Source organism: Ambystoma mexicanum, chromosome 4p, assembly GCF_040938575.1.
Source record: "Ambystoma mexicanum isolate Mex_15411 chromosome 4p, UKY_AmexF1_1, whole genome shotgun sequence".
NCBI classification, from domain to species: domain Eukaryota; kingdom Metazoa; phylum Chordata; class Amphibia; order Caudata; family Ambystomatidae; genus Ambystoma; species Ambystoma mexicanum.
This window is the reverse complement of record NC_090927.1, coordinates 144,649,524-144,662,728: the sequence shown is the minus strand read 5'-3', so window position 1 is coordinate 144,662,728 and position 13,205 is coordinate 144,649,524.

Genomic DNA, 13,205 nt, shown 5'->3' with positions numbered 1-13,205 from the left:
TAGAGGGCATAATTATATAAATATGTATTGATGGAAAAGTTCGATTTCTGTCCAAATATCTGTGGGAGGTTTCCAGATCAGATCATAAAACATGACAACCTTTCTGTCACCCAACCAACAAAAAGCAAGGTGGGAACTGTGCCTTTGACCAATCACAGCATTGTGGGTGTGGGTTGTAAGTCTGCCCCTACCATAATCTTAGTGTTGTCAGTTGGCAGGATAAATAAGGGAACCTTACAACACACAGGAGACACACTGATTCCTGACTCCATCCTGATTTCCGTGTGACGCTCTGTTCCTGAATTGTTATTCTTGTTACTGATTCCAGATTTCTTTACCAAGCTGAGGCCTCAGCATTTGCTGAACTCTTTTTCAGCTAGGCCCAAATCCTGAAACCGTCCCAAAACTTAAGGGAAATAATTTGGATCCACTCTGGCTTGCTACCATTCATGCTTGCCTGCTGAAACTCGCCATCCCACTGATCTACAGTGTCCAGCAACCAGAAGGGCCAATCCAATCCAGTCCAGTTTGAGGTGCCAGTCCGTTGACCAGAACCACCCAGCTGACCTATCCTGCCAGAAATGCCCTGCTGTCTGTAGACCCGATCCGGATGACCAGAGCCCTTGACGGTCCCAATCTTAAATTAAGTGGACTGCAAGAATGAATAGGAATCATAGTAAACCATAGTATACTTGCCTTACCCTGTCCTGTCCCCATCTCTCAACCATCCCATCTTTAATTTAAGAACCTATAATCTTGTCAGAACCATTCGTGCAACCCTATTTGTAATTCTTAGTGTTAGCACTGATTTTCTCTCATTCTGTTTTACTAGACCATAAGCCATTAGTGATTTGGATTAAATAAAGTAATTCCCATAAAGAAATCGGGATATCCACCATGTGAAAGGGTAACTGTGGAGATTCACGGGTGGCATTCTTCTTTTTCTTAGCCATTAATCTAGTTTAAGTAAAGTCAACCTGTCATTGTAAAACCGAATTTCTGCTTTTCTCTGTTCTATTTTTTCTCAAAATGCCTCTCATTCAAACTTGCATAACACCCTCGATTTTATAGCTAGAGACTTAATTGCAACTCTGACTCAAACCTAAGACCCTTAGCTACACCCCAACCCCAAAACCGCACCCCGAAACAGTGTCTTTGAGCCTTTTGTTTAGAAAGCACATAGGGAAAATTAGGTGGGAATTCACATTTTTTGCAAAGGTTTTAACACATGTGATTTCCAATTCAAAGTATTTCCAAACTTCCATTCTGATTCAAAGAGTGTACTTTTGCTCATATTATAGCTTATGTTTGTTAGGCTCTTTTTCATGTTGCTCCCATAGAGATTTATATCAATTTAAGGATTTTTGCACACTTTTCACTGTTTTGCTCAGCCATTTTCAAATGTCGTTTTAAAAGTGTAATATTTCCAAAATGTTTTTCTCTCTTCTTTGGGGAGGGAAGATTGTATTCAAATCTTGTACACTGTTCTATATTCCTGAATATCGGCTGCTTACTTACACCTGTGTAGAATTGCTTATTTGTGAGTGGAGAAATTTGTGGGGGGAAATATTAACATACATAAGTACTATCTTTTCAACAGCCAACACTGTTCTTTTCCCTGTGTTTTATATTCTGTGTTGCTAAAGTGCAATTAAGATTGGACAACCAATCAATTGTAAGACCAAATTGGTAGTCTATGCTATTATATGTGTATGTAACAAGATCTACCTAGGCAGCACCATTAGGGAATTAAGAATTAGAATTAGAGAACACTTGGCCAGAATAGGGAGTCAGGACCCTAAACTCCCTTTAGCGATGCATTGGCAACTGACTCACCAATTTGAAAAGAAATCAGACATTAGATTTATTGGTCTATTACAAGCCACCATGGGGGTAAGAGGTGGTGATAGAGAGAAGATACTCTGACAAGAAGAGGCAAGAACCATTTGTAAATTCAATGCCACAGTCACGGGTCTTAATTCGGACAATGAACTGATCTCATTCCTCTAATATTTGGAAGATTAAGGCAGACTGAAGGATTCACCATCATGATGATAAATTAATGGACCAGAGACATAGTTGCTTCGCTCTCTTTCTCGTGTTCATCACTCAATATGAGATATTAGACATATCTGCTCACTATATCTGTAACAGGTTCACAATATTGACAATATGCCTGCCTGAATGTTAGAAATGTGCGAAAATACGAACATATGCCTTTCAATTGCATTTTAAATATGTGAGAACGTAATTGTAGACTGCTAAAACTGTACGGGTTAAACTTATCTCTACATGCACGTTCTATAGGGAGGAAATAATTGCATCCATTACTGATTGAGAAGATACTGGGAAAGGTGAACGATAGTGTAATTACGGACATAAATTGCTTCAGTGCACCATTTTACTCATTCATATTATGAATTGGTATCCCTCTAGAACTCTAAATTGGAATCGTGTCTTGATAATGGGTAAGTAGCGTGATTCTCGCAATGGAATAACAGAGGTTACATATAATAGAATAGGCGCCGTGCTATACTAAAACATGGCGACGAGTTAAGGGAAAGAAATGCAAAACAGAAAAGGGACTTGATGGTAAATGTTGCCCCGAGCAACAACCAGACATGTGTTTTGAAGAGGACGCTAATCGCGCCAGAAACTCAGCCGACACGAGAGACATGATACATTGCAACCAGAAGGTAAGAGACCGTCGCAATTTTCAGAGAGGGAATTAGAGTGAGCTAGCTGTAAAATATGTGCGAGAGAGGAGTTACTATAGATCTGCTACGGCAAGTTAGTGGAATGATGCTATTGTCCTAATGTACTGAATCTAGTCCGGCATGCGAACATGGGCGGGCAATACTTAAATCAGTAAGAGAGTGCTGTAAAACACAACATGGATAATGCAATTGCACGATGCCCCATGTGCTGTACCTAGTCCGATATATGAATATTGGCGAACACATATAATGCAAATACTGGCAGATTGGTAAGATTTCTAAAAGCGCAAGATGTAGCTCTAGACGATACAACTGACGGATTAATTTACAATTAGCAAGGCAGTGCCGGAACGGGGACAAATTAAAATGCATAGACCTGGCGACTAGATGCAATATTCTTGGTCCCACACGCAAACAGTGGCGAATACTGGCCATTACCAGCAAGATACTGCTAAAGTACGTAATAATGATAATGGACATAGCAATATCAAACCCAGCACATGATGCATTTACTCAGGGAACTTAAGATCGTTAAATGTATTCAAAAACATTTTCAACAGGGTTTAACCCAATAAATTCATCGATCTACAAAAGAAATGGAATACGACTTTAAGGTAACAGCCTAACTCAAGTACGCTATTATGGCAAATTGAACTGTAATATTAAGAAAAGGAGACAACTAAGATAACTTTTGTTTATCATTTTCTCCTCATCTCTGTGTGATATGTTATTTTTCCAATCCTAATCAATCCTCCCCTATACCAACCCTCATCTCTGTATACTCGATGCATATATTTGTGTTTAAAATATTTGTTTCAAACCAATGATGTGATGTAACATTGTTGACATAATGCTTATATGTTTTCCTCACGTGTGGTCTATAACCTGCATACTGCGTGTAACTGAAATTCAAATGAAGCAATATGAGCCCTGATTTGAAAAAGGCGATGTAATAAGCCGAAACATGTGTCATCAACAAGGGCCAACAAGATGCATTAAATAAAAATATTGCATTTGATTAAGAGCTGCTGGTGCACTTCTTATGTCTGAGCACTAACGTAATCTATTATTTCTTGGTGACTTATTGGGCAGAGGTAGCAACAACGTTGCAGAAGTATGGAAACAGATGTTAGTTCCGTATACAAAACGAATTGCAAGAAACCAAATCAATGTCGCCAAACCGACTAGCCCTATAAAAGCCTACCCTGAGTTTTTACTATAAGTGAATTTAACTGCCTTACCTACTTTCTGATTTGTATTGTCACCACATTGGTGATTGCTGCCCCATATATATTAAAACATATGTTTGATTTGAATGTTAAATAAATGAATAAATATTACCTCTACCAACCAGCCTGATTCTTGGTCCAGTGTGACCTGGGGGTATTCTGAGAAGGGGTGTGATATGAGTAGTATATCACTCAGAATATTGAACCTATAGACACAATAAATAAGTATTTCATTGTGCATTGCATGCTAGGCTGAGACCCAGGTGTATTGCCTGATTGAAATCCTTAACAGATTTGGGGGCTCGTGCCATGATTTTGAGTTCTAGTTACCACCCGTGACAGTCTAACACAGCAGACTAACCTGCAGGGTACAGACACCTTGTGTGGTTGGTGTACTGTGCTACACTGTACAAGCACCTCTCAAAATAAATATATTCCAAATTCAGGCCTGTTTGTAAAAGTAAATTCACCCTAAAATAATTCATAAAGAAATTTATATTTCCAAAATGGCGATCCCAGTAGAAATCAATATGGCTAGGGAACACCTCTTGCACAAACTGTTTGTCGGGGGTGAGTGGCCAGAACAGAATGAACAGATCTGGCTGGAGGAAATCAAAGAACAGGTCACTGCCATGGACCTGGATATATGGCAGGACAAGGGCCCATTACACCAAGCTCTTAGTGAACTCTACATGGCCCCAAAAGCGAAAGAGGAGCAGAGTAAAATTGCCAACATAGCGGCCTACCTATACCTCCACATAGGAGTAATGCAGGAAAAGCATGCAGAAAACATAGTTCTGGCAAAGAATCAAGTGGAAACGCTAGAGAATATCCAGACTGATCTAGACTCTGCAGAGCAAAGGCTACTGAAGAGCCAAGAATTAGAGACAGAATCTAGGCAGTATCTGACAAAATTAAAAGAAGATCTGGCTCCTCTACAGCAGGAGAATGCAGAGCAAGACACCCAATTACAGGCACTGAAAGAGGAGTGTCAGGAAAGGGTTGACTCTTTACAAAAGAGTCAGCAGGAACTGGCGCATCAATTAAATTATAATAGAGTCTGCGCAGAACAGATAGTCATCTTGCAAAACCACATAGAATCCTTGAAAGAGGAAAATAATAAGTTAATTATTAAAGACCTCCACTCTCAAGAGGAATTTGATGAGAAGCGCCAGAAATCCAGTGCATTTAAAAAACAAAGGGATGACCTGGCTGAACAGAGGGGCACTCTAAGTCAGGAGAGGGACGCCTTAAGCCAGGAAGTAAGCCAATTAAAAACCAAGCTAGAGGAAAGCAAGCTGGCCCTCCAGGAGCTCAATGAAGTAAAAACAGAATATGAGAAATTACTAGAGCACACCAGGCGGGTGGAGGATGCTCTGGAAAAGAACACCCAGACCAATGATAATAAAACTCAAGAGGTGAGTCTCCTGCAGCAGAAATTGGCCCAGTATTTCCAAACCAGGCAGGAAGCGGAGAGAGACAATGAGGCTCTCTGTGAAAAGAATGATGCGCTCCACAAACAGATAGCAATGCAAGACTGAATTATTGAGACCAGTAAGGCCCTGATAGAGGAACAAAAGATTCAGATTTTGGCATATCACCAGGGAACAGGGGCTGAAAGAGAAGAGGTAGGGAGGGACAGAGAAACCCCTGAGCATAACATCAGGACCCCTGTAATCAGGGACTCTGACCCCTTCAGTACCATGGACTCTGCCAGCTTCATGTCCACTGCCTCATATGAACCAAGGGCCATGGGGATGGTAGATTTCAGCAGAATTGGTAAAATGGGCTGTCAGATCAGCGCCTCCCAGAAATGGATGGACCGGCGTCCCTGTACAGATCCCCAAATGTTAGGGCTAACATCTCTGATCAGGAAGACTCCTATGAGGGGAGAGTCAGGGAATTGGATCTTCAAAAATACCGCCTACCAAAAGATCAGTTTGTTAAATTTGGTGGGGAACTCCAGGAAATTAAACCCCAAAAGAGTATCCTCAAGACCTCTTCCCAGGTAGGGTAGTGGGGGAGGGGGTACTCCGCCAATCCTGGGAGCAGGGGAGAGTCAGAAGACCCTTCTGAGCACTACAGGAATAGGGAAACTAGGCCCCCACATTCTGCAAGCCCTTCTCAAGCTCGCAAAATCAGGGAGTGTCTAGAGGATCAGAAAGCCACCTCCAGTAGTAGTGCCTCTAAGTCAGAGGATGAGTGGACGCGGGTGACTAAGACCAAAAAGGCCAACAAAATCAAGAAGGCTACACAAAAAGATCCTCTGAAGCAGTTCAAGGCCATTAGGAGTGTTATAACTCCCTATCACAAAAATGCTAACTATTCAGTCTGGGAACACCTAGAATTATACGAACAGGTGATGGATACTTTTCATCTGAAAGATGGTCAGAATTGCATCCAATATGTGAAATGGACATTCTCCCCTGAGTGCTCCAGCTTCTTTGCGGGGCTGGAGGATCAGAACCACTCAAGATGTTCCACCTATAGGACGGCCATTTTAAAACCTTTTTCTGTCCATAGAAATCCCCAAGAGGCCCGCAAGGTGGCCTACAATCTGCAGTGTGGGGAAGATCAGGCCCCACAAGAATTTGTGCAGGAATTCAAACATGCCTTTGCGTAGACCGCCAGGAGGGTGCACACAGATAGTAGGGAGTTCATTAACACCTTTTTTCATGCACTCCCCAAATACATCATGACTCAGCTGGTGAGGGAATTTCAGGCAACCCGTATTTATGAGGTGTAGAAACCTGTAGAGAACAAAAATACCAATAAAACCCCCAAACCAGCCAACACCCCTGCTGCTGCTAAGGTGGCAAAAGTGAAGGTTGCCCCATTTTAGATTTGGAGATGGGGGGCCTAAAAATTCTCTACCTGCACAGAACCCATCAAATCAAGGAACCAGAAGGCCCTCAGGCCAATCCCAAACAGGGAGATAATCCCACAAATGGGACCCCTAACTCCCCTGACTACGTTAGCCCCCTATACAAGGGCAACAAACCCATCCTGGGGTATGTGTGGCCCAAGGGGGGATCCAACCAGATAGGTACCAACCCAGGAAACTTCCCTCCTAACTTTCCCCAGGAGGGCAATAATCCCCCAAATGCCGGGTTGAGTGTCTTTCCCCGGTACCCTCAAAACTTCACCCCACAAAACAACCCTCCTTTCTTTCCCCACTTTCCTGAGCCCAGACAGTCCAATCCGGGAGAGGGTTACCCAAACTATCCAAACCCAGGTTATTATGGGAGAAGGAACAGTTACCCTTCACGTGATCCACCTAGGATGGACCAGAGGCCCCCGTACCAGCCAGAACGGGAGTCCCAACTGGAGCACCAGGTCCAGAACTTGTCCCAGGATCTGGGTTGCATGTTGAGGGCTCAGCAGAACCCTCAGATGAACATGGCAGCTCAGAATTCCACAAACCAAGCGCCTGGTACTCCAAAACAATAACTGCGAGAGAACCCCGACAACTCACTGGTTCCAAAGGAGGAGGCACAGGGTGAAGGGGGGTGCAAAGCTTTAGAGAAAGCTTCCTTCCACACTTGTGGAAACCCAGGAACAGGAACCAAAATCTCCTGCCCCCGAAAGTCTGCAACCTAAGAAATAGAGGGCGGGTAGGAGAAATAAAGGACATTAAAAGACCTATTTTGTGGAGGAGGTTAGTTTCCTCCAATTTGAAGGAGAGGGGTCCTCAGAGGACTCTGGGAAAAAGATCTTCTCCTTCAGGGACGGGGGAACTCCTCACAAAGAAAAAGGGGTCCCGAGAGATCCCAAGGAAGAATGGTGGAATGTGGGGACTGAGTTAGGATCGCCCATCATTGAACCCCAGAATGATGATCCAGAAAACCAGTCCCTATTCTGGGGACTGCCTCCAAAAAGGAGGGGGGGCAGAATCAGAACCAGGGGAGCCCAAAACTCCCCCAATATCCAACTGCCACATTTTTTTTACAGATCCCCAAGCTCCCACACAGAATCATGTCCAAACCTATTCTGGTGACTGCCTCCAAAAAGTGGAGGCGGCCCAGAATTAGAGATAGAAGGTTCCACAGCTCCCCAAAGCAATTCTGGTGACTGTCTCCAAAAAGGGGGTGGACAGCCCCGAATCAGAAAAGGAGGAGCCTGAGACTCCTAGAATCCCTGAGTGTGAAATTTCCTGTTCAGATTCCCAAACTACCCAACTCCATTCTGGGGACCACCTCCTAGAAGGGGGGAGGCAGTCCAGAACCAGCACAAGAGGAACACCAAACTTCACCAACCACTGCTGTTGACTGCCTCCAAAAAGGGCGGGGGGCAGCCCAGAATCAGAAAAAGGGGAGCCTGAAACTCCCCAAATAGCGGTGTGTCAAAATTCTTTGTCAGATTCCCCAACTTCAATACCGACTCCTGACCCAACTACCCCAGTGTCAGAGTCAGAAATAAGTACATTGACCACCCAGCTTACCAAGAACACCCATTACCTTTGCCCATTGGAGGAGAAAGAAGGTAGATTCTACACCTCCATCCAAGTGCAAGGACAATGTGCAATTCCAGCACTGGTGGACACTGGATCCCAAGCAACTCTGCTGTCAAAGAGGACCTTTGAGCAGCTAAATTCAGGAAGGGAGGAGAGATACCAGATCCCTCTCACCCCTCTCCCTGGACAACTCCAGAACTTCGATGGGAGGGAAATTCCTGTCGAGGGATCTGCAGAGCTGGATATTAAAATTGGGCAACACAAGATGAAGCACCCGGTCATAGTCATGGCACCAGAGGGAACCCCCTGTCTATTAGGGAATGACATCCTCCGTAGGTTGTCTCCCTTAATAGACTGTGTGAATAAGGTACTCTGGACCCAGACTCACAGGCCAATTAAATTAAAGCAGAGTGTCAACCATGTTAGTTTAAATGGCACATTCCACATGGTTGAACAAAAACCAGACCAAATTATGTTTTTATCTTCAAAATAATGAAATCCCTGACATTACCATCATAGCTGTGGGACAACAAACTGGTGATGGGAACTCTTCTCCATTTCTGCAAATCAACCTTTCCTCCACTCTCAAGTGGCATTCCACATTGGAAGGAAATACTCTGAAATTCTATACTAATTCACAATCAGAAAATCCCAATTCCATAGCCAAAATTGATATCAAACCAGTACCAAGTGTAGCTGGCGTTCTGAAGAAGGGCAAACAGCTCTTCCTCCCAATTCAGTTAAATGACGGGAAGGAGTCTGTCCTCGTCCGAGTGAACTTGAATAGCAAAGAAAGCTTGATCAGTGAAGTATTATTCAAGAAACTCCCAAAATACCAGAAGACCCTGCACGCCGTTGAGTCAAATGGTCCATGGGTATGGGGCCTGGAAATCCCCCATTCCAAACATCTTCTGCTAAGCAGTTGCATGATCAAAATTTCAAGAGATGAGAAAAGCATAGTACATAGTTGTTGGGTTGTGAGAGGTGTTTCTTCTGCCTTTTATATGGGCAGTCACCTCCTCAACCAACTCGAGATTAATTTGGACTCCAGTTATTGTCAAGCCCAGTCACAAATGGAGAGTAAATCTCAGGGTCCTGGAAATGCTAAAGAAAGCCTTCCGGTCAGCCCTAGTGCTACGGTAGGAAATGGAAATTCAGAAATGGAGGAGAAGTCACCATCCCAGGCCTCACCTATAGAATCTGCATTCCCAGATGTGACTTGTTGAAAGTAAAAGCAGGTCCACATCAACCAGCTAAAGAGTTGCCTACCCAGGCATACTTTGTGGCAAATAGAGGAGCCTACAGAAAACCCAGAGGGAGAGAATGATGAAACCTAGGAACATTTTAAATTGTCATTAAGTACATGTGGGCAATATTGTAAATTGTCACTGAATGCATATGTATATCCCACGGCTGTCATCTCTATTGGAGACAGTAGTGGGAACATTTTCATAACTGGGTTGTGTTCTGTTTTATAGTTGCATGAATCATACGTAACAACCAAGGAGGACCTCCTCGGGGACCCAGGAGGAAAAACCAAAGAAATCCAGAGTGTCGCTCCACACCAGAAAAGAAAGCATGAGAGAAGATGGGGGTATCGTTCCTATTCCAACCGGAGCCAGCGAGGAGAGTGTGTGGCATCATTTGCAGAGGGAAGAAGAACTTACACCGGAAGAAACCTGTGTTCTTCATAAGAAGAAAGAAAAATCCCACGTGCCTGACTTACCCACGGCTGGAAGTCAAGCCGAAGTCGGGTGAGGGGATTCTGTGGGATATTTTTCCCATTCCAATGTGCCCCACTGCATCACTTTACAAATGGTGAAAGAAACAGCCCAAAATGGATGCGCTGACTCCTGTGCGTGCCAGAATCTTGAAACTGCGTTGGGGTCACCACCAGAAAAGGCTGCACACCCTCCACACTCAGTCGGGGGGGTTATCACTGCAGGAGCATGCCAGTGGGTTCTGCCACATTCAACATGGAGCAAAACTGCAGAATTGTGCTGAAAACTGAAATTGCCTTTAAAATGTTAGCTTTGCAACCTTAAAAAGTGCTGTTTTGGCGCTAGATCCATTCATTTCCATAGATCCATTCATTTCCATTGAATCATTGAGAGTAAAAGGGTATTGAAATGCCCAGGATAATCCAGTGTGGCTTAGAAGGGAAGGCCTAATGCTGAATAAACTGTGTATGTGCTGCAGAGGAAAATCTGATTTAAAGGACTCAGTTTAATGTGCTTTTTCAGGAATGAAGTGCAAAATCGCCTGTTTTGAAAGCATGTGTTTGTTTAAAGGTTTAATTCTTTAAGAAATGTCAAAGGATTGCTAATGTAAAAATCCATCTATAAACTGTTCATTTTATATGTTAAAATTAAAGATAGGTGAAACTTAAAGTTAAGCCCAGCTTGGAGTTAATTAACTATTTAAAAAAAACAATTCTGCTTGGCAAAGGTTGACACTTCAGGTTGACACTTCACTGCTGGCAGGAAAGAACTAATTGCTGCTGGGAGGCCTTGCATACTCATAACAAAAGACCTCATTAGACATTTGTCCTTTGCCCCAGGAGAAGAAAATGGCAGGCTTGAACACTTATCCTTCCAGGGTAGGGGCAGGATGCTCCAAACTCCAGGAGGAGGCTTCACATTGATTTTCAAAGGACTGACCATTTGCTCACACTAGGGAAGCAAGAAAAAAATGGACTTGTGATTTTTGGAGTTAATTTGCTTATTTGGCCACAGAACTTCAAGACATTTAACTTGGCGGCAAGAATAGGTACATGAGTGAAAAGTGCATACATGTAAATTTGAACTTATGCTAGCCATTTGAAGACTTGGTAGGATTTCTGCGTAAGGAACAAAAGTTATGCAAAAAGAATAATTGCGCAGAAACCATTAATGCTGCAAACCTAATATTATGTACCCATGTTCTAGGGGGGATTGCACATATATGTACCGAATTAGGAATTGTTAGGCCAAACCTTTATGAATAAAAATTGCAAAATTCAACAGAATGACAACACCAAGTCCCACCGACTTGGGAGTTGGATATAAACGTAACCCACAAAATATGTAAAGTATGTGTCCAATTTTATTAGAGGGCATAATTATATAAATATGTATTTATGGGAAAGTTAGATTTCTGTCCAAATAATTGTGGGAAGTTTCCAGATCAGATCATAAAACATGATAACCTTTCAGTCATCCAACCAGCAAAAAGCCAGGTGGGAACTGTGCCTTTGACCAATCACAGCATTGTGGGTGTGGGTTGTAAGTCTGCCCCTACCATAAACTTAGTGATGTCATTTGGCAGGATAAATAAGGGAACCTCACAACACACAGGAGACACACTGATTCCTGACTCCATCCTGATTTCCGCGTGACGCTCTGTTCCTGAATTCTTCATCTTGCTACTGATTCCAGATTTCTTTACCAAGCCAAGGCCTCAGCATTTGCTGAACTCTTTTTCAGCTAGGCCCAAATCCTGAAACCATCCCAAAACCTAACGGAAAAAATTCTGATCCAGTCTGGCTTGCTACCATTCATGCTTGCCTGCTGAAACTCCCCATCCCACTGATCTACAGTGTCCAGCAACCAGAAGGGCCAATCCAATCCAGTCCAGTTTGAGGTGCCAGTCCGTTGACCAGAACTGCCCAGCTGACCTATCCCCCCAGAAGTGCCCTGTTGTCTGTAGACCCGATCCGGATGACCAGAGCCCTTGACGTCCCAATCTTAAATTGAGTGGACTGTAAATATCAATAGGAATCATAATAAACCATAGTATATTTGCCTTACCTTGTCCTATCCCCATCTCTCAACCATCCCATCTTTAACTTAAGAACCTATAATCTTGTCAGAACCATTCGTGCAACCCTATTTGTAATTCTTAGTGTTAGCGCTGATTTTCTCTCATTCTGTTTCACTAGACCACAAGCCATTAGTGATTTGGATTAAATAAAGTAATTCCCATAAAGAAATCGGGATATCCACCACATGAAGGGTTACAGTGGCCAAGTGATTTGGAGATTCACGGGTGGCATTTTTCTTTCATTCAAACTTGCAAAACTTCCTCAATTTTTTGGCTAGAGACTTAATTAACTCTGACTGAAATCTAAGACCCGTAGCTATATCCCTACCCCAAAACCGCATCCCAAAACAGTGACCTTGACCCGTTTTTCGTAAAAAACCGCATTGGGAAAATTAGGCGGGAATTCACATTTTTTGCAAAAGTTTTACACATGTGATTTCCAATTCAAAGTATTTCCAAGCTTCCATTCTGATTCAAAGTGTGTACTGTTGCTCATATTATAGCTTATGTTTGTTAGGCTCTTTTTCATGTTGCTCCCATAGGATTTTTGCACACTTTTCACTGTTTTGCTCAGCCATTTTCAAATGTCGTTTTAAAGGTGTAAAATTTCCAAAACGTTTTTCTCTCTTGTTTGGGGAGGGAAGATTGTATTCAAATCGTGTATATTCCTGAATACCTGCTGCTTACTTACACTTGTGTAGAATTGCTTATTTGTGAGTGGAGAAATTTGCAGGGGGAAATATTAACATAAGTACTATCTTTTCAACAAGCCAAACTGTTCTTTTCCCTATGTTTTATATTCTGTGTTGCTATAAGTGAATTTAACTGCCTTACCTACTTTCTGATTTGTATTGTCACCACATTGGTGATTGCTGCCCCATATATATTAAACATATGTTTGATTTGAATTTTAAATAAATGAATACATATTACCTTTACCAACCAGCTTGATTCCTGGTCCATTGTGGCCTGGGGGTATTTTGAGAAGGGGTGTGATATGAGTGG